This window comes from Trachemys scripta, chromosome 4 (assembly GCF_013100865.1).
Source record: "Trachemys scripta elegans isolate TJP31775 chromosome 4, CAS_Tse_1.0, whole genome shotgun sequence".
NCBI classification, from domain to species: Eukaryota; Metazoa; Chordata; order Testudines; family Emydidae; genus Trachemys; species Trachemys scripta.
Genome location: NC_048301.1, coordinates 20,488,550 through 20,509,908, shown reverse-complemented (window position 1 = coordinate 20,509,908; position 21,359 = coordinate 20,488,550). Strand labels below are relative to the sequence as shown.

The following is a 21,359-nucleotide window of genomic DNA, read 5'->3' as shown; positions in this document are numbered from 1 at the left end:
TTTCCACATCCTCTGTCACTAGGTTGCCTCCCTCATTCAGTAAGGGGCCCACACTTTCCTTGATTTTCTTCTTGTTGCTAACATACCTGAAGAAACCCTTCTTGTTACTCTTAACATCTCTTGCTAACTGCAACTCCAAGTGTGATTTGGCCTTCCTGATTTCACTCCTGCACGCCTGAGCAATATTTTTATACTCCTCCCTGGTCATTTGTCCAATCTTCCACTTCTTATAAGCCTCTTTTTTGCATTTAAGATCAGCAAGGATTTCACTGTTTAGCCAAGCTGGTCGCCTGCCATATTTACTATTCTTTCTACACATTGGGATGGTTTGTTCCTGCAACCTCAATAAGGATTCTTTAAAATACAGCCAGCTCTCCTGGACCCCTTTGCCCTTCATGTTATTCTCCCAGGGGATCCTGCCCATCTGTTCCCTGAGGGAGTCAAAGTCTGCTTTTTTTTTTTGTATTGATATGAGGTCTCTTCAATCTGTTGAGGAGGAACTTTTGTAACTCTCTTAATGTAGACAAGACCTGGGGCCGGTGTCTACAATGAATATTTTTGGAAATTCTCAAATCCTAAAACCTGTCAAATGACCACCTCACCTTTCCATGTGGGGGAAAAGGTTTTTTTTTTCTTTTTTTTTTCTTGAAGTAGAAGGAAAGCTGCGTGTATGTTTGTGTTTTAATATGGGTGTAAATGTATACATCTATGAAAAAATAAGGTAGACCATACTTGCAGAATGGGGGATTCGATCAGCAAAAGATTTGGGGGTCATGGTGAATAATCAGTTGAACACAAACTCTTGAAATTCTGTTTTTAATAATTTAGTAATTTTGGTTGTAATAGAAAAGTAAGGAATTTTTTTCTTGTAAAATGATGTTTTTGTGTGGACACTTTGTAATTCAAACTACAAGTAAACTAGTTCAGAACAAAAAATTGTAGTCAAAATATGGCAGGCAATATCTTACAGATAAAGTACCTCTTCCTTTTTTAAATACACCGATTTGTAGCTGAGATGTTTCAAAACCTATTAGTACGTGATCCTGATCCTGCAATATTTTTGTTGCTGTAGAAGCAGACTGCCAGGAATAGGCAAGAGCAAAGGAGTTACTGACAAACCTTATACCCCAAAATGTGCTGATGATATCAACATTGATTGTTTTGACACACAAGGTGCACTTGTGCCCTGCGCCTTTTATTCGAGATTTTTGGTAGCAATGCCTGTTCAGCCCTCACATGCACCCCATATGTTCTCATGCACCATGCTGAGGCTATATGGCACTAAACTGAGAGCGGTTAGCCTGTATCTTCTCAACCACCGTTTACTTGAGATGGAGTCTGCAATGAGTGCCTATTCTCTATTTAGCATTTAAATACAGTTCTGTCGCATCTTATGTGCATTTAACATGCACGATTTCAACTTTACGCGGTCGGCAAAAACAAAAAAAGAGAAAAACAACAGTTTTAATACTATACCTATAGTGCGGGCGATTTCGCCCGCCATTGAACTCAATGGGGTTTTGGCTATACGCGGTTTTTGCTTTACGCGCTAACTGCGGAACGGAACCCCCGTGTAAAATGAGACAGACCTGTAGATAGTTTTATAGTTATTTACCTTTTAATGTTTCCTTTGTCTTTTCTTTCCCTTTTGCACTTAAAAATTTAAAATTAATAAAAAAAATCCTTTTATTCTTAGATATAGTTAGATATTCGTTTAGTACTTTCCCTTCTTGGGATTGTGCCGCATTATTTTTTCTTTGGTATGGTGAGTTCCCCAGGATTTGAGAGGTGTCTCTTCTGCTGTGAGGCTATTCCAATCAGTGACAGGCTTTCCCAGTGCCTCCAGTGTTTGGGGATACCCATATTCCTAGTAAGTGCAAGATCTGCACATCCCTCAAGGGTAAATCCCCAAAAATAGGGAAGCCAAATTTAAATGTCTGATGGAGGAAGGCTTACGTCCAGCTTCAGATCCAGGAGCGGAGGGAGGATCCCACTGTACATAGCGCTCCCAGTACTGCTATTGCTCTGTCCACATCAAGATCTCGTCACCATAAACCCTGAGAGAGGTAGACAGTACTGTGGCACTAAGTACTTCTGTTGCACCAAAGTCCTCATCTGCATCTTCCTATATACAGAAGGAGGTAGGGAGTAAATTTGCAAGAGGATCTCGGTCACTGACACAAGAGGACTATGGAGAACTCAGGTCCCAAGATGAGTTCCATGTAGGCTCTGAGTGATGCTGGTAGTGCAAAGGCAAAGGAAAAAAAACTCAATCTAAGGCAGACTCGGTACCAAGTTTGGGTAGTCAGACCCTAACTGGCAGAGATATGGGTGAAAAGACTTATAAGCCCGTCCAGGAGCAACGCTCAGTACCAATATTGAGGAAGTCAGCTGTACCAAGGATGGCTAGACCTCAGACGGTACTGAGGGAATTGTAACGGACGAGCTACTGGGTACCCAGCACGTGGTGTCAGCTACATCAGTACTGAAGCCACCCTTCACCAAGTCTCTCCTGGGCCAATCTTTACCATCAGTAACACAGGTGTTCAGGTACCTGTCACATTCCAGGTTGCAGTCCATACCACTTGCCTTGAAACCTTGGGTGCCTCACAATGCTTTGCTGTGGTAGCTACCAAACAGGGCCACTCAAACAGACAAACAGCATGCAGGTCAAACCCTGAGTGTCTGTGTATAGTTGCAGTCCTGATCCAGGAACTCTGACCACAGCAGCCTTTCAGCAACACACTAGCAACTCTCTGGCTTCCAGGAGCCTTGGTTACTTCTTGCTGCATGACCCCAACACACTCCTAGTCCTGAATTTCCTAAAATGTGCATTCGAGCCCTCTCTTGGACAGTTCAGATATTATAGGTCTATTGGCCCTGTGAGGGGTCAATATTCAATAGTTGCCCAAACATTTCAGTTTAAACACAACACTGGATTAGTTTTGATTAAAAAATAAAACAAGTTTATTTAACTTCCAAGAGAGAGATTTGAAATGAGTACAAGTATAAGGCATTAAAGTCAGAAAGGGTTACAAGAGAAATAAAGATAACTAGCTTTCTAGTATCTAAAACTTAAATTAGACTTCGTTCAAGGTAAAATCCTTACCACATGTTTCCAGCAACATTGCTGACCAAATTCTCAGGTCAGGATACTGCCCCCCTCCCCGAAGTCAAAGGACTGGTTTCTTAGTTGTCTTAAATGGGTGAGAAAGAAGAGAGAACCTGTGGTGGTTTTACCCCTCACTTTTATAGTCCAGTCACCCTTTAAAACACATTTTCCTGCGGGTCACTCCTAAATAAAGTTCCTTTCTGTTCTGAGGACGGAGACATGGAATCTCATGGGGAAAGAGGTTCCATATTGTTCCTTGCTAAAATGTAGATCCATCTGTTCTTGCCCCTGACAGGTGATTGTCAATCAACTTTGATGACTCCTGGCTAGAGGTGTTAGCTTGTCCTTTGTCTTTGAGGAACAGGTTTACCCTCTTCCCAGACTTGTCTGGTAAACATGTCAGTCATGTTTCCAGCGTCTGTTCAGATAATATTTCTACACACATTTTGCCATGATATTATTGACCAGTGAGTTATTAGTTTTCAAATGATACTGCACAAGGCATATTTTGTACAATGATTACTACAATAGTGGGTAGTATGTGGGAGTGAACTCTTCAGATTCTCTCATCTCAGTGCAAAGTTCCCCTGTCTATTCTAAAACACATCACTATCCCTCCTACACTGATGTTTTTACAAGAGGTTAGCCCTTAAAAGGACACCCCCATGACAAGAACACAGATGCCTCCACCTATATCTTTGCGCCCCGCCAGTGGCCTTGCTGGGATCCATGGTCATTCTATTGCCAGCAATTCGCAATAGGGTCTTCACACCACTGGAGGGAACAGAGAAGAACCGATTTTCCTCAGCCCCCTGTACCACCACCCATGGCAGAGGAAGAGGAGGCGCAAGAAGCAAGGACAGACAAGGAGATGACACCTCGTATGAATATTTCCTCCTCTTCACCTGATGAAGCTGTGATATTTCCATCACCTTCTATGGGAGATAACTTCAGACTGATGAAGCAAATTGCTGACAGGCTTCAGATTCCCTTAGAGAGATTTCAAGAGCCCCATAAACTCCTAGATCTCTTACACACTTCATCATCCATGAGAATTGCCATTCCAGTGAATGAAGCTCTTATGGAGCTCACTAAGACTATTTGACAAACCCCACCTTGGACACTATCTACCTGCAAGAGATAAAAAGTATTAGGTTCCTGCCTGGGAATCAGAGTTTCTATTATCTCACACAGCTCCAAACTCTCTAGTAGTAGAGGCCATTGATGAAGAGGTAAGCAACGTAGCTGTAAGTCCATCCCGTACAACAAGGACCATAAGAGACTCTCTGTTTTTGGCTGCTGAATCTATGCTTCAGCCACGATTCAGTTCTGAATAATGAACCATCAGTCACTCATGGCCAAGTACGACTACTTACATTACAACATGTGTAATTCCTTTATTGAGCGTCTGTGAGAGGAACATCGTAGCCAGTTTAAAGCCACCATTCAAGAGGGTCAGCTGCTAATGAAGACATCGCTCCAGGCCTCCTTAGATGCAACATATACTGCAGCACAGTCTATATTAGCTGCAGTGGTCATGAGAAGAGTGTCTTGGCTGCAGATGTTGGGCTTTCCGACAGAGGTTCAAAGTACTGTTGAAGACCTCCCATTTGATGGTCGCAAGCCCTTTGCAGGCTCAACGGATACCTTTTTAAAGGACTTGAGAGTCACGCTGAGATCCTTTGGAATCTATACTCATGTAAATAAGAGGAAATACAGTAGATCTCAGGTGACACAAAGAGCACACTCAGCCCTGTATTCAACATGCCATAGACCTTCTGAACCCCTGGTCAAGAGACCTAGGTACTCAAAAAAAGAAATCCCTATCAGCTACATCTACGTTCTCCTAGCCATCCATGTTCTCCAAGTGACAATTTGTACAGCTTGGTCAAGTCTCAATCATCCAGTTGACAGGACTATACAACTACAACATCCTATCCACCTCCCTCATTTTGGATGCTGCCTTTCCTATTTTCAGGATGTGTGGGAGCATATAACTTTAGACAAAAGGGTTTTGGAAGCCATAACTTCTGGCTACACTATCCATTTCCAGGCTATCCCTCCTCCCATCCCCGTCCCTCTTCAGGGACCTCTCTCATGATCAGTTACTAGAACAAGAAGTGACCTCACTTCTAAGTTTAGGAGCAATAGAACCAGTTACTGTGCAGTATAGAGGAATGGGATTCTTCTTAAAATACTTTGATATCCAAAAAGAAGGGAGGGTGGAGACTGATTTTAGACCTCAGGTCACTAAATGGATACATAAAACAGCAAAAATTCAGGAGGGTGACATTGGCAGTAATAATTCCATTGTTCGAATTAGATTGGTTTGTGACCCTCGACCTACAAGACCCACATTTTCATGTCACTATTCATTCATCACACAATGTTTTTTCATTTCCTAATCAACAGCAAACACTACCAATACAGTGCACTTCCTTTTGGACTATCTTTGGCACCAAGGGTGGTGTTAATTATTCTCGTAATAGTAGCCGCCCTCCTAGACGATAGGATCTGCCTTTTAATAAGCCAATCAGGAAGCGCTGGAGTCAATAAAGATCATGTGTTCTCTGTTTCATAGTCTGGGCCTTCAAATCAGACAGTCTATTTTGACTCCATGACAGTGTCTGTATTTCATAGGGCTTTTCTGGATTCATTGAGAGTATACTTACCCTCCAGTGGATTTCTCGCACTAGCTGACCTCATCTCAAGGATTCAGGGCAGTACTCAAGTTGCAGTAAGAGATTGCCCTCAACTGCTGGTACACATGCTCATATGTGTCTTTGTAGTGCACTATACCAGGTTACATCTCCAAGGTCTACAGGAATGGTTTACAAACCCAGCAAACATAATATAGGCATAATATTGTCTGTTCCCCAACGGATTCCACACTTACTCAATTGGGGGAAGGATCCAACCAACATTTGCACAGGTGTTCCTTCTGTTCATTCAGATCTCCCCCTACCATGGCGATATCAGGTGCTTTGCTTTTGGGTTGGGGAGGCATATCTGGGATCTCAGAAGAGGTGGGGCATATGGTCACTGTAAAAGCAGCTTCTCCACATATTCTTTTTGGAATTGTGAGTGTTCAAAAATGCGTGCATAAATTTTCTACCTGTAATCAGATTGAAGTCAGTAAAGATAATGATAGACAACGTGACATGTGTAATGAAGACCATTGACCAGGGAAATAACCCACTTCCTTCCCTGATGAACCACAGGATGCACCCCACCCATGTACTTATTCGCTACACTGATACTGACTTGGACTCTTTATACATTCCCTGGGTGGCGTACCCAAACCCACTTATCCACTGATGCTTTAAAAACTTCCACACCCCAGTCTGGGTCTATGCTGGTTATGTGATATGTATGTATCTCGTGATCCTTGTAACTGATACCTGTAATCCCAAATAACTCAAGCCGGACCCCAGATGTACAGTACCTTCCCTCTTAGCTTGTGTATATTTAATTTTAAACATTAACTTTAATAAAAATTTTAAATCTGTTCTTATCAACTGTCAGGGAGGAGCACCATTCCCCATCTCTCTGTGCCAAAGCAATAAAACTCTGGAATTTTTGCACAACCAACTGCATAGTCATCTCTGCTGCTTACTTCCCAGGTATTCAAAACACCATGGCAGACTATCTCAGCAGATGTTTTTCTTATTTATGAATGGGAACTAGACACCAGAGTCCCTCACATGATATTCTCAGTTAGGGGTTCCCGGAGGCAGATCTGTTTGCCACAGCAGCCAATTGAAAATACATCATGTATTGCTCCAGAGGGGGTCTTGATCCTGTATTGCTAGGAGATGCATTTGTCATAGCATGGACAAAAGGACTTCTCTATGTGTATCCAATGCTGATATTATTGAAGGTTCTGAACAAGATCAGACCAGGGTTATAATCATAGAATATCAGGGTTGGAAGGGACCTCAGGAAGTCATCTAGTCCAATCTAGTCAAAGCAGGACTAATTCCCAACTAAATCATCCCAGCCAGGGCTTTGTCAAGCCTGACCTTAAAAACCTTCTAAGGAAGAAGATTCCACCACCTCCCTAGGTAGCGCATTCCAGTGCTTCACTGCCCTCCTAGTGAAAATGTTTTTCCTAATATACAACCTAAACCTCCCCCACTGCAACTTGAGACCATTACTACTTGTTCTGTCATCTGGTACCACTGAGAACAGTCTAGATCCATCCTCTTTGAAACCCCCTTTCAGGTAGTTGAAAGCAGCTATCAAATCCCCCCTCATTCTTCTCTTCTGCAGACTAAACAATCCCAGTTCCCTCAGCCTCTCCTCATAAGTCATGGGCTCCAGCCCCCTAATCATTTTTGTTGCCCTCCGCTGGACTCTTTCCAATTTTCCCACATCTTTTTTGTAGTGTGGGGCCCAAAACTGGACACAGTACTCCAGATGAGGCCTCACCAATGTCGAATAGAGGGGAATGATCATGTCCCTCGATCTGCTAGCAATGCCCCTACTTATACAGCCCAAAATGCCGTTAGCCTTCTTGGCAACAAGAGCACACTGTCGACTCATATCCAGCTTCTCGTCCACTGTAACCCCTAGGTCCTTTTCTGCAGAACTGCTGCCTAGCTATTCGGTCCCTAGTCTGTAGCAGTGCATGGGATTCTTCCATCCTAAGTGCAGGACTCTGCACTTGTCCTTGTTGAACCTCATCAGGTTTATTTTGGCCCAGTCCTCTCATTTGTCTAGGTCCCTCTGTATCCTACCCTCTTCCTACCCTCCAGCTTATCTACCACTCCTCCCAGTTTAGTGTCATCTGCAAACTTGCTGAGAGTGCAGTCCACGCATCCTCCAGATCATTAATGAAGATACTGAACAAAACCGGCCCCAGGACCGACCCTTGGGGCACGCTGCTTGATACCGGCTGCCAACTAGACATGGAGCCATTGATCACTACCCCTTGAGCCCGACGATCTAGCCAGCTTTCTATCCATCTTATAGTCCATTCATCCAGCCCATACTTCTTTAACTTGCCGGCAAGAATACTGTGGGAGACCGTATCAGAAGCTTTGTTAAAGTCAAGGAATAAAACATCCACTGCTTTCCCCTCATCCACAGACCCAGTTATTTCCTCATGGAAGGCAATTCGGTTAGTCAATCATGACTTGTCCTTGGTGAATCCATACTGACTATTCCGGATCACTTTCCTCTCCTCTAAGTGCTTCAGAATTGATTCCTTGAGGGACCTGCTCCATGATTTTTCCAGGGACTGAAGTGAGGCTGACTGGCCTGTAGTTTCCCCGGATCCTCCTCCTTCCCCTGTTTAAAAACGGGCACTATATTAGCCTTTTTCCAGTCATCCGGGGCCTCCCCCGATCACCATGAGTTTTCAAAGATAATGGCCAATGGCTCCGCAATCACATCCGCCAACTCCTTTAGCACCCTCAGATGCAGCGCATCCGGCCCCACAGATTTGTGCTCATCCAGCTTTTCTAAATAATCCTGAACCACTTCTTTCTCCATAGAGGGCTGGTCACCTCCTCCCCATGCTGTGCTGCCCAGTGCAGCAGTCTGGGAGCTGATCTTGTTCGTGAAGACAGAGGCAAAAAAAGCATTGAGTACATTAGCTTTTTCCACATTCTTTGTCACTAGGTTGCCTCCCTCATTCAGTAAGGGGCCCACACTTTCCTTGACTTTCTTCTTGTTGCTAACATACCTGAAGAAACCCTTCTTGTTACTCTTAACATCTCTTGCTAACTGCAACTCCAAGTGTGATTTGGCCTTCCTGATTTCACTCCTGCATGCCTGAGCAATATTTTTATACTCCTCCCTGGTCATTTGTCCAATCTTCCACTTCTTGTAAGCTTCTTTTTTGTGTTTAAGATCAGCAAGGATTTCACTGTTAAGCCAGGCTGGTCGCCTGCCATATGTACTATTCTTTCTACACATCGGGATGGTTTGTTCCTGCAATCTCAATAAGGATTCTTTAAATTATAGCCAGCTCTTCTGGACTCCCTTCCCCCTCATGTTATTCTCCCAGGGGATCCTGCCCATCAGTTCCCTCAGGGAGTCAAAATCTGCTTTTCTGAGGTCCAGGGTCCGTATACTGCTGCTCTCCTTTCTTCCTTGTGTCAGGATCCTGAACTCGATCATCTCATGGTCCCTGCCTCCCAGGGTCCCATCCACTTTTGCTTCCTCTACTAATTCTTCCCGGTTTGTGAGCAGCAGGTCAAGAAGAGCTCTGCCCCTAGTTGGTTCCTCCAGCACTTGCACCAGGAAATTGTCCCCTACACTTTCCAAAAACTTCCAAAAAGTGACCAGGACAAGTCTGGTATCCCTATCTCATCAGAGTCCCCTCTTGTCCTCCTTGGAAGCTTCCAGTCAGTCCTTACCTACTGACTCAAGATGCAGGTCAAACACTTCACCCCAGTTTATGGATTTTGAGGTTCCAAGCAGAGAGAGAGTTGGTAGGTAAGATCCCATGGGAAGCAGTTTGAGGGAGTTGTCAGTTTTTCAAAGAGACATTATTAAGGACACAAGAGCAAACTATCCCACTGCTTAGGAAAGATAGGAAGTATGGCAAGACACCACTGTGGCTTAACCAAGGGATCTTCAGTGATCTGAAACTCAAAAAAGAGTCCTACAAAAAGTGGAGACTAGGTCCGTTTACAAAGGATGGATATAAACAAACAACATAAGCATGTAGGGACAAAATTAAAAAGGTCAAGGCACAAAATGAGATTAAACTAGGTGAAGACAAAGGGTAACAAGAAAACATTCTACAGATGCATTAGAAGGAAGAAGAAGATTAAAGACAGGGTAGGCCCATTACTCAATGAGGGGTGGAAGACAATAACAGAAAATGAGGAAATGACAGCAGTGCTAAATGACTTTTTGTTCCAATTTTCACCAAAAAAGTTAGCAGTGAGTGGATGTCTAACGTAGTCAACACCAGTCAAAATGAGGTAGGATCTGAGGCTTTAATAGGGAAAGAACAAGTTAAAAATTACTTAAGTTAAATGTCTTCAAGTCAACAGGGCCTGATGAAATACATCCTAAAATACTCAAGGAGCTGACAGAGGAGATATCTGAGCCATTAGTGATTATCTTCAAAAACTCATAGAAGACTGGAGAGATTCCAGAGGACTGGAAGATGGCAAATAGAGTGCCAGTCTATAAAAAGGGGAATAAAGACAACCTGGGGAATTACAGACCAGTCAGCTTAACTTCATTACCTGGAAAGATAATGGAGCAAATAAGCAAGCAATTTGCAAACACCTAGAAGATGGTGATAAGTAATTGTCAACATGGATTTGTCAAGAACAAATCACGTCAAACTAACCTAATAGCTTTCTTTGATGGGGTAAAAAGCCTCGTGGATGGGGGGGAAGCAGTAGATGTGGTATATCTTGACTTTAGTAAGGCTTTTGATACTGTCTCACATGGCCTTCTCATAAACAAACTAAGGAAATACAGCCTAGATGGAGCTACTATAAGGTGGGTGCATAACTGGTTGGAAAACCATTCCCAGAGAGTAGTCATCAGTTGTTCACAGTCAAGTTGGAAGGGCATATTAAGTGGGTTCCTGCAGGGATGGATCTGAGTCTGTTCAATATCTTCATCAATGATTTAGGTAATGGCATAGAGAGTACACACAAAGTTTGCGGATGATACCAAGGTGGGAGAGATTGCAAGTGCTTTGGAAGATAGCATTAAAAGTCAAAATGATCTGGATGAATTGGATAAGTGTTCTGAAGTAAATAGGATGAAATTCAAGGAGAAATGCAAAGTACTCCAATTAGAAGGAGCAATTAATTGCACACATACAAAATGGGAAATGACTGCCTAGGAAGTAGGACACAAGCTAAATATGAGTCAACAGTGTAACACTGTTGCAAAAAAAGCAAAAATCATTCTGGGATGTATAAGCAGGACTGTTGTAAGCAAGACACCAGAAGTAATTCTGTTGCTCTACTCTGCGCTGGATAAGGCCTCAGCTGGAGTATTGTGTCCAGTTCTGGGCGCCACGTTTCAGGAAGGATATGGACAAATTGGAGAAAGTCCAGAGGAGAGCAACAAAAATGATTAAAGGCTTAGAAAGCATGACCTCCGAGGAAAGATGGAAAAAAATGGCCTTGTTTAGTATGGGGAAAAAAGAAGACTGCAGAGGGATATGATAACAGTTTTCAAGTATATAAAAGGTAGAAAATTTGTTCTCATTAACCTCTGAGGTTAGGACAAGAAACAATGGACTTAAATTGCAGCAAGGGAGGTTTAAGTTGGACATTAGGAAAAACTTCCTAACTGTCAGGGTGGCTAAGCACTGGAACAAATTGCCTGGGGAGATTGTAGAATCTCCATCATTGCAGGTTTTTAAGAACTGGTTAGACAAACACCTGGCACGAATGGTCTAGTTACCATGTAGTCTTGCCTTGAGTTGCGGGGACTAGAGAAGAAGACAGATTTCAGTCCCTTCCAGTCTTACACTTCTGTGATTGGATGATTCTTGGGGCTACAAGACCTTGTTCCTCAAATACACAACAAGTTTTATTAAATAATAGAAAACCATCTACAAGAAATACTGTGGAAACAATACCATCTTTGGTGTAACAGTCGTCATATTTCATCAACTCACTCTCCTCTTCATAGGGTACTGGATTACCTGTTGGAATGGAAGACGTTTCTGTGAATTGTATTAAGGTTCACCTAGCACCAATAACAGGCTTTCACACACCCATGGAGGGTTTCTCTCTTTGTTCACCCAACTACAGCAAGATTCCTGTGATGTTTGTCAAATATGTCCCCACAAATCAGGAATCCTGCTCCTAACTGGGACCTGAACCTAGTCCTTAATGACCTTATGAAGCATACGTTTGAACCTCTGGCTACATGTTTGCTGTAAGATTTATGTATGAAGACAGCCTGTCTGATAGTGATCTCTTCTCTTCTTCCCAAAGAGTAGGAGAATTGAGGGCTTTAATGTCAGACTCTCCCCATTTACAGTGTTTTCCAGAGAGAAAGTGTCGCTACAGGCCCATCCAAGATTCTTACCTAAAGTGTCCTCAGAATTCTAAATTAATCAAACCAGTTATCTCCTGGTTTTCTTCCCAAAACAACATCAGATTAGTCAAGAAGCTATATTCCATAATCTATATGTAAGGAGCATGTTAACTTTCTGCTTAGACAGGACCAAACCATTTAGAAAAATCTGTTTCGGTCTATTATGGATACGAACAAGGGTTTGGTAATTTTGAAATGGAGGTTGTCAAAATGGATCTCTGGTTGAATTAAGACTGGTATGATAGAACTCATATCCAACCCCCTTCAAGAGATTTAGCACATTCTACAAGAGCACTTTCTACATCAATTGCATTACTTAAGGACGTAGACATATGTAGAGTTGTAAATTGGTCTTCTGTTTCATACTCCTGTTTTGATTTACGTCCTGGTGTCTGCGGAAAGATCAGCTGCATTTGTGGGCAAGTTAGTTCTCTTCTGTATTGGACTCTGCACTGAACCTTCTCCCTCCTTAGGGGAATACTGATCTGGAGTCACCTGAAGTTGAGCACCCAGAGGGACACTATTTAAAGAAGGACAGGTTACTCTGCTTGTGTACTAACTGGAGTTCTTGGAGATGTGTCCTTCTTTTGGTGTTCCAATACCTGCCTTCTTCCCCTCTGCTTTGGAGTCATCCTTATGGAACTTCGTGGTGGTGAAGGAGTTGAGGGCAGTTTGCCTATGCAGCCCATATAGCCTCTTATTGGAGGATGAGGATGTGTGGGGTGCATGGGCGGGCTGAATGGGCACCTCTACCAAAAATCTATTATCAAAGGCACAGGGTGCAAGTGCACTTGAAGTGGACCACTCACAGGGACACCCATCTCAAACAACTCCATTTACTGCACAAGATGAATAACCTCTCTGTATGTGTATTGTCTCCTGAGCAACAAAACTTTCACTTGGTGTTTAGTTCTGATTTGGTTAATATCACTTCATGTGATTACATGCATATTAGAAAAGTTATGACATAATTAACCAGGGTAAATGGCAATGAGTATAAGGAATTATAGGCATAACTGGCAGGTAGGCCTATAGTTGTTTGCTTAAGACTTAGCATTATAAACCACCATTGTAATTTAGCCCGAATGGTTAAAGTCTGGCAGAATTTTTTTTCTATGCTTTCTCACTACATCAGGCTGCATTTTTTTTTAAATGTTTCAGCACAAAGTGTTCAGCTGTTTTTGAGAATATGGTTAGGTGAAAGTATTTTTTTTTTTTAACTATTGACAAAACAAAGTTCCAATCATTTCTTTGAAGAGCTCTAGAGCCCTTCAGGTTTTGGACCAGAATTTAATATTTGGTAGGGAGTTCCTTCTGGGATCAAAGAAATGCCTTTTGATGTCCCAGACAAAACAACCCAGATATGGTTTAGTAATAAGCATCTGAAAATCACCCCTTGCACATGCTCAATAGAGCTTCTTAAAGGTTTGCAGCTGAAATCCCTGAATATTCCATTTGTATGGCGCATGCTCTAGTCCCATAGAGCTCCAAAATGTGCCAGCTGTATTCACACGTACAAAGTTTCAGATGTGGCGGTTGATACATTAATTAACAGCACCTGTCACTGCCCTGTTGGTCTAGATGAAGGAACATGTTAAAGTAAAGGGGAAACAGAGTTGGCACAGCCACCATCTTATGCTAAAAGTAGAGATAGTTCCCCCCTCTCCTCCTAGGTTTGAGGCAGCAACACTTCTCCTTGGCTGGTGTGCTGAGGGTGCCCCCTCCTGTTTCAGTTTACTTTCACTGCTGAGGTAGATGTGCTGGACTCCAGGAAAAGATTATGCTTCAAGTCTTATCTCTTCCATGGACTAATGAAGTCTTGTGCAATTTGCATTTCTTATTGAGTAAGTCAAGCAGTAAAGTATAATTCTCCTCATCTTATATTTGGGTAAATGAGGTTGCACCTATTCTGTTCTGTCAGAACTGGAAATAGAACCTGGTACTGCATCTCTCTCGTGGCTCTTTAAGCCACATATATGCCTTCTGGGTTGTGGGCTGCCTCGGGGGCTCGTGCAGCCCCGGGAATAGGTTAAAGCCGCTTTGTGGCTGCTCTAATTTACAGCAGTCTGTTGGCTCACAGTCCAGAATTGCAGAGTGTTGCAGCCACTTCCCCTAACATTCCACCTCCTGCCCCAGCACACTCCTACACGGGGGTCTGCAAGTGTGGCAGCTTATGGCCATATATCATGGTTAAGGCTACATTTTAGTCACGGGTATTTTTAGTAAAGTCATGGGCAGTAAAGAAAAATTCATGGCCCGTGACCTGTCCATGACTTTTACTATATACCCCTAATTGAAACTTGGGCCGGGGGGATGCCCTGGGGGGGATGGTACAGGGCGCCGCTGGTGCTGGGGGGAGGGGGAGTTCGGCGTGCGGCCCGGGACCCCTGCTGGCGGAAGGAGAGGCGAGGCTCGCAGACTCCCTACCTGGCTCCATGTGTCCCTGCAGCTCGTATGGGGAGGGGCAGCCGGGGGGCAGCGCACGCTGCCCACTACAAGTGCCAGCTCCACGGCTCCCATTGTCCAGGAACCACAGCCAATGGGAGCTTTGGGGGCGGCACTTGCAAGCAGTGTGTGGAGCCCCCTGGTCTCTCTGCCTAGGAGCTTTAGGGACATGCCGGTGGGAGCTGGGGAGCCGTCCTCCAGGTAAGCACCGCCTCGCACCCAAACCCTGCCCAGCCCTGAGCCCCCTCCCACACACTGAAACTGCTGCTGCTGGCTGCTGCAGAAGTCACATCATGGAAAGACACATTTTCTGTGATCTCCGTGACAGACACGCAGCCTTAATCATGGTCTTGAGCTGTGCTGGGAGAATTCACACTACTTTTTTAGAATAAATGTGCCAAAACTATTACACCTCTACCCCGATAGAACGTTGTCCTCGGGAGCCAAAAAATCTTACCGCGTAATAGGTGAAACCACGTTATATCGAACTTGCTTTGATTCCCCCCCCCCCCTCCCCCAGCACTGCTTTACCACATTATATCCGAATTCGTGTTATATCGGGTCGCGTTATATCGGGGTAGAGGTGTATGTTTTTCTGTGCTCTTTGTAACTACTAAAACCCCACTCCCCTCCAGAGACAGCAATAGTACCCAGGCTTTTGATTCCAGACTTCTGTGTGCTGTCTGAAAGAGTTGGGTAAGCCACTGGTGAAGTGTTATGTCCCCCTCTAGTGACTGATGGACATAGAGGATTACAGACTGCTAGTGCAGTAAGTTAGTTATACCTTTAGCTCAAGTAGTAGATGTCTGTGCCCTGGTCTACACTATGAGTTTAGGTCGACTTAAGCAGGGTTAAATCGAATTAAGCCTGGACATGTCCACACGACGAAGCCCTTTCTTTCGACTTAAAGGGCCCTTTAAACTGGTTTCTTTACTCCACCTCCGACAAGGGGATTAGCGCTAAAATCAGCCTTTGCGGGTCGGATTTGGGGTAGTGTGGATGGAATTCAATGTTATTGGCCTCCAGGAGCTATCCCACAGTACTTCATTGTGACCGCTCTGGACAGCACTCTCAACTCAGATGCACTGACCAGGAAAAGCCCCGCGAACTTCTGAATTTTATTTCCTGTTTGCCCAGTGTGGAGAGCACAGATGACCACACAGAGCTCATCGGCACAGGTAACCATGATGGAGTCCCAGGATCGCAAAAGAACTCCAGCATGGACAGAACGGGAGGCACGGGATCTGCTCGCCATATGGGGAGACGAATCAGTGCTAGCAGAGCTCTGTAGCATTAAATGAAATGGCAAAATATTAGAAAAGGTCTCCAAGGCCATGAAGGACAGAGGCCATAACCGGGACGCACAGCAGTGCCGCGTGAAAATTAAGGCGCTAAGGCAAGCCTATCGCAAAGCCAGAGAGGCAAACGGAAGGTCTGGGGCAGAGCTGCAAACATGCTGCTTCTACGCGGAGCTGCATGCCATTCTAGGGGGTGCAGCCACCACTACCCCAACTGTGTGCTTTTACTCCGTCAATGGAGAAACACGCAACAGGGAAGTGGGTTCGGGGTACGCGGAAGATGATGATGATGATGACAATGAAGATAGCTCACAGCAAGGAAGCGGAGAAACCGGTTTCCCCAACAGCCAGGATATGTTTATCACCCTGGACCTGGAACCAGTAACCTCCTAACTCACCCAAGGCGTGCTCCCAGACCCTGAGGGCACACAAGGGACCTCTGGTGAGTGTACCTTTGTAAATATTACACATGGTTTAAAAGCAAGTGTGTTTAATGATTAATTTGCCCTGGCAATCGTGGCCAGTACAGCTACTGGAAAAGTCTGTTAACGTCTGTGGGGATGGAGCGGAAATCCTCCAGGGACATCTCCAGAAAGCTCTCCTTCATGTACTCCCAAAGCCTTTGCAAAAGGTTTCTGGGGAGGGCTGCCTTATCCCTTCCGCCATGGTAGGACACTTTACCACGCCAGGCCAGTAGCACATAGTCTGGAATCATTCCATAACAAAGCATGGCAGCGTATGGTCCCGATGTTTGCTGGCATGCAGACAACATCCATTCCTTATCTCTCTTTGTTATCCTCAGGAGAGCGATATCATTCACGGTCACCTGGTTGAAATGGGGTGATTTTATTAAGGGGGCATTCAGAGGTGCCCGTTCCTGCTCGGCTGAACAGAAATGTTCCCTGCTGTTAGCCACGCGGTGGGTGTGGGGAGGGGTGAAAGGATCCATCCCAGAGAATTGGGTGTGTGTGTTGGAGGGGAGGGTATTTGGGTTTGTGCTGCATGTTAACCCGGAAACCCCAGCCCCTCTTTTTACATTGAAAACCCATTTTAAATGGCCAACACAACAGGTCCTTGGTATGGGAAATGAGGGCGCTACTGTTTGAAACCATTCCCACATGTTATGAGGGTTAAAAAAGCCAGAAGACTGTGGCTTAACATGGCTGTCTGCAAGCCAAATTCTGTTGCCTGGCACTGCGTGAGTGATCTCTCACACCAAACCGGCAGGCCCTCAATATAAGAGGAAAAATGCGACCTTGTAACGAAAGCACATGTGCTGTGTAATGTGAACAGCAAAATTTAACGTGAAAGAGTGTACCCATTGTTCTCTAAAATGTCTTTTTTAACCACCTCTCCCTTGTCCTCCACCAGCTGCAAATGTTTCTCCTTCGCAGAGGCTAGCAAATATTAGAAGGAGAAAACGGTGGACTTGGGATGATATGTTCACGGAGCTCCAGATGTCCTCCCATGCTGAAAGAGCACAGCAGAATGCATGGAGGCAGTCAATGTCAGACTACAGAAACGCACAATATGAACGAGAGGAGAGGTGGCGGGCTGAATCGCGGGATGAATAGAGCAAGTGGTGGGCTGAAGATGATAGGTGGCGTCAGCTTGCAGACAGAAGGCAAGAGTCGATGCTCCGGCTGCTGGAGCATCAAACTGATATGCTCCAGCGTATGGTTGAGCTGCAGGAAAGGCAGCAGGAGCAGAGACCGCCGCTACAGCCCCTGTGTAACCAACAGCCCTCCTCTCCAAGTCCCACTGCCTCCTCACCCAGACGCCCAAGAACACGGTGGGGGAGCCAACGGCCACCCAGTCACTCCATCCCAGATGATTGCCCGAGCATCGGAAGGCTGGCCTTCAATAAGTGTTAAAGTTTTAAACTGCAGTGTGTCCTTTTCCTTCCCTCCTCCCCCACCCCTCTCGGGCTACCTTGGCAATGATCCCCCTAGTTGTGTGATGAATTAATAAAGAATGCATGAATGTGAAGTAACAATGACTTTATTGCCTCTGCAAGCGGTGCTCGAAGCGGGGAGGGAAGGGTGGGCTGGTTGGTTTACAGGGAAGTAGAGTGAACCGGGTCAGGAGGGCAGAGGGTTCATCAAGGAGAAACAAACAAGTTTCACACCGTAGCCTGGCCAGTCACAAAACTCGTTTTCAAAGCTTCTCTGATGCGCACTGCGCCCTGCTGTACTCTTCTAACCGCCCTGGTGTCTGGCTGCGCGTAATCAGCAGCCAGGCAATTTGCCTCAACCTCCCACCCCGCCATAAATGTCTCCCCTTACTCTCACAGATATTGTGGAGCGCACAACAAGCAGCAATAACAATGGGGCTATTCTTTTCGCTGAGGTCTGAGCGAGTCAGTAAGCTGCGCCAGCGCGCTTTTAAACGTCCAAATGCACATTTCACCACCATTCGGCACTTGCTCAGCCTGTAGTTGAACAGGTCCTGACTCCTGTCCAGGCTGCCTGTGTACGGCTTCATGGGCCATGGCATTAAGGGGTAGGCTGGGTCCCCAAGGATCATGGTAGGCATTTCAACGGTTATTTTCCCCAACGGTTTCCCCAAATATTCCCCAACGGTCACTTTCTGGTCTGGGAAGAAAGTCCCTTCCTCCAGCTTTCGAAACAGACCAGAGTGCCTGAAGACGCGAGCATCATGTACCTTTCCCGGCCATCCCACGTTGATGTTGGTGAAACGTCCCTTGTGATCCACCAGGGCTTGCAGCACCATTGAAAAGTACCCCTTGCGGTTTATGTACTCAGTGGCTTGGTGCTCCGGTGCCAAGATAGGGATGTGGGTTCTGTCTATCGCCCCACCACAGTTTGGGAATCCTATTGCAGCAAAGCCATCCACTATGGCCTGCACGTTTCCCAGAGTCACTACCCTTGATATCAGCAGGTCTTTGATTGCCCTGGCAACTTGGATCACAGCAGTCCCCTCAGTAGATTTGCCCACTCCAAATTGATTCCTGACTGACCGGTAGCTGTCCGGCGTTGCAAGGTTCCACAGGGCTATCGCCACTCGCTTCTCAACTGTGAGGGCTGCTCTCATCCTGGTATTCTGGCCTTCAGGGCAGGGGAAAGCAAGTCACAAAGTTCCCTGAAAGTGCCCTTACGCATGCGAAAGTTTCTCAGCCACTGGGAATCATCCCAGACCTGCAACACGATGCGGTCCCACCAGTCTGCTTGTTTCCCGAGCCCAGAATCGGCCTTCCATGGCATGAACCTGCCCCAGTAACACCATGATTTGCACATTGCTGTGGCCCGTACCTTGTGTGAGGGCTGTGTCCATGTCAATTTCCTCATCACTCTCGACGCCACGCTGCAATCGCCTCCTCGGCTGGTCCTGGTTTTGCTTTGGCATGTCCTGGTTCTGCATATACTCCAAGACAATGCGCGTGGTGTTCATAGTGCTCATAATTGCCGCGGTGATCTGAGCGGGCTCCATGATCCTAGTGCTATGGCATCTGGTCTGAAAAAAGGCGCGAAACTGACGGAGGGAGGGAGGGGTGACTGACGACACGGCGTACAGGTACAGGGAATTAAAATCAACAAAGGTGGCTGTGCATCAGGGAGAAACACAAACAACTGTCACAGAATGGCCCCCCCCCCCCCAAAGATTGAACTCAAAACCCTGGGTTTAGCAGGCCGTTCACGGAGTGAGGGGGAAGCAAATGAATACATCTATTTTTTACATCTTAAGCTGGCAGCAGACGGTGCAGCATGACTGATAGCCCTCGGCATCTTCTGGGTGCTTGGCAGAAGATACTGTACTACGACTGCTAGCCATCATCGTCAAGACGGTTCAATCGGACTGCCAGCAGGATTGAGTCTCCAGGAGACAAAGCATGTCTGCTCAGGTGCCGATGATTGAACTGAAGTACGATGACGACGGATACCAGTCGTAATACACCATCTACTGCCAAAAGGCAAGAGGCTGTTGCTGTGTAGCAATGCAGGCCTACGTCTGCCAAACACCCAGATAGCCGATGAAGGCTACCAGTCATGCTGCACCGTCTACTGCCAAAAGGCAATTAGCTGCTGCTGTGTAGCAATGCAGTACCACGTCTGCCGGCACCCAGATGACATAGGGTGATGGTGAGCTGAGCTGAGTGGGCTCCATGCTTGCCGTGGTATGTTGTCTGCACAGGTAACCCAGGTAAAAAGGCGCAAATCGATTGTCTGCCGTTGCTTTGACGGAGAGGGAGGGGCCTGACGGCATGTACCCAGAACCCCCCGCAACACTGTTTTGCATCATTCAGGCATTGGGATCTCAACCCAGAATTCCAATGGGCGGCGGAGACTGCGGGAACTGTGGGATAGCTACCCATAGTGCAACGCTCCAGAAGTCGATGCTAGCCTCGGTACTGTGGACGCGGTCCGCCGGCTTCATGCACTTAGAGCTTTTTATGTGAGGACACACACAATCGACTGTATAAAACCGATATCTATAAAACCGGCTTCTATAAATTCGACCTAATTTCGTAGTGTAGACATACCTTGTGTAATTTATTTAAAGGTCTTGGGTTTCAATCCTGTTAATGACCCATACAGGGCATCATTATGGTTCCACTTGATGGAATTTCTGTTTCTTCAGTTTACTTTTCTAAAAAACTAGGCATTTGCATACAAAAAGCTACTTTTAAAATGTCAGTTAAAACGTGCAAGTACTCAAAATTAAGAAATGTCCAAATTAATGTTTTCTGTGTGACTTAGCCTCCTTGTGTTTGTATATTATGATAATCTTTGTGTGATTATATACTATTTGACCCATGCTTCATTCACTGCCCAAGGTGGACAGTGAATGATGCAAAAAGTTGCAAGAAGAGAAGGGATGTTCTCTTGTGACAAATGTACTGAGCTGGGTTCTGTTTCTGGCTGAGCAACAAACATCACTTTGTACTTTTAGCACTTCCTGACATGATTTGTTGTCTTAGCAAATTTAATATTTTTAGTGTAGTTTTTTGTATCTAACATACTTTATATTTCTTTGAGTAATCCTTTTAGAAATTCAGAACATGCACCTGATGCATCCTTTATCAGGAAACTCTATATTGCACTGGCAAAAGATTGGAATCAATAAAGTCCCTCTCTTCCATCTCTACTTTGATCCTATTCTATGGTTATAATTAAATTTTCATAATAAAATTCATTACTTGTAAAATTTCAGCACATGAGAACACTTTTTAATAGAAAGCTTGTACCACAGTCGGTTGGGTTTTTTAAATGAAACTTTGTTTAGGACTTTTTAAAGATGAACTCCATATTCTTTACAAAGATAAATAAACATTACTAACCCCATTTAACATCTGGGGAAACCAAGGAAAAAAGAGCGTGTTTCCATGTTAGTGATCTAACAGGCACCTTAATACCAAGCAGATATGTGAAATGCTTGAGGTAAGTCACTGACAATCAGGAGAAGAACCCCAAGTCTCCTAACTCCCAGGCCTGTGCTGAGTCCAACTGCTT

The 21,359-nt window shown here is 45.1% G+C and overlaps 1 protein-coding gene across 6 annotated transcripts in view; it reads left to right on the top strand.

Annotated features, from left to right (window-relative positions):
• KLC1 (kinesin light chain 1) overlaps positions 1-21,359 on the top strand; it is a 97,501-nt gene that overhangs the window by 24,575 nt on the left and 51,567 nt on the right. The window lies entirely within an intron of this gene.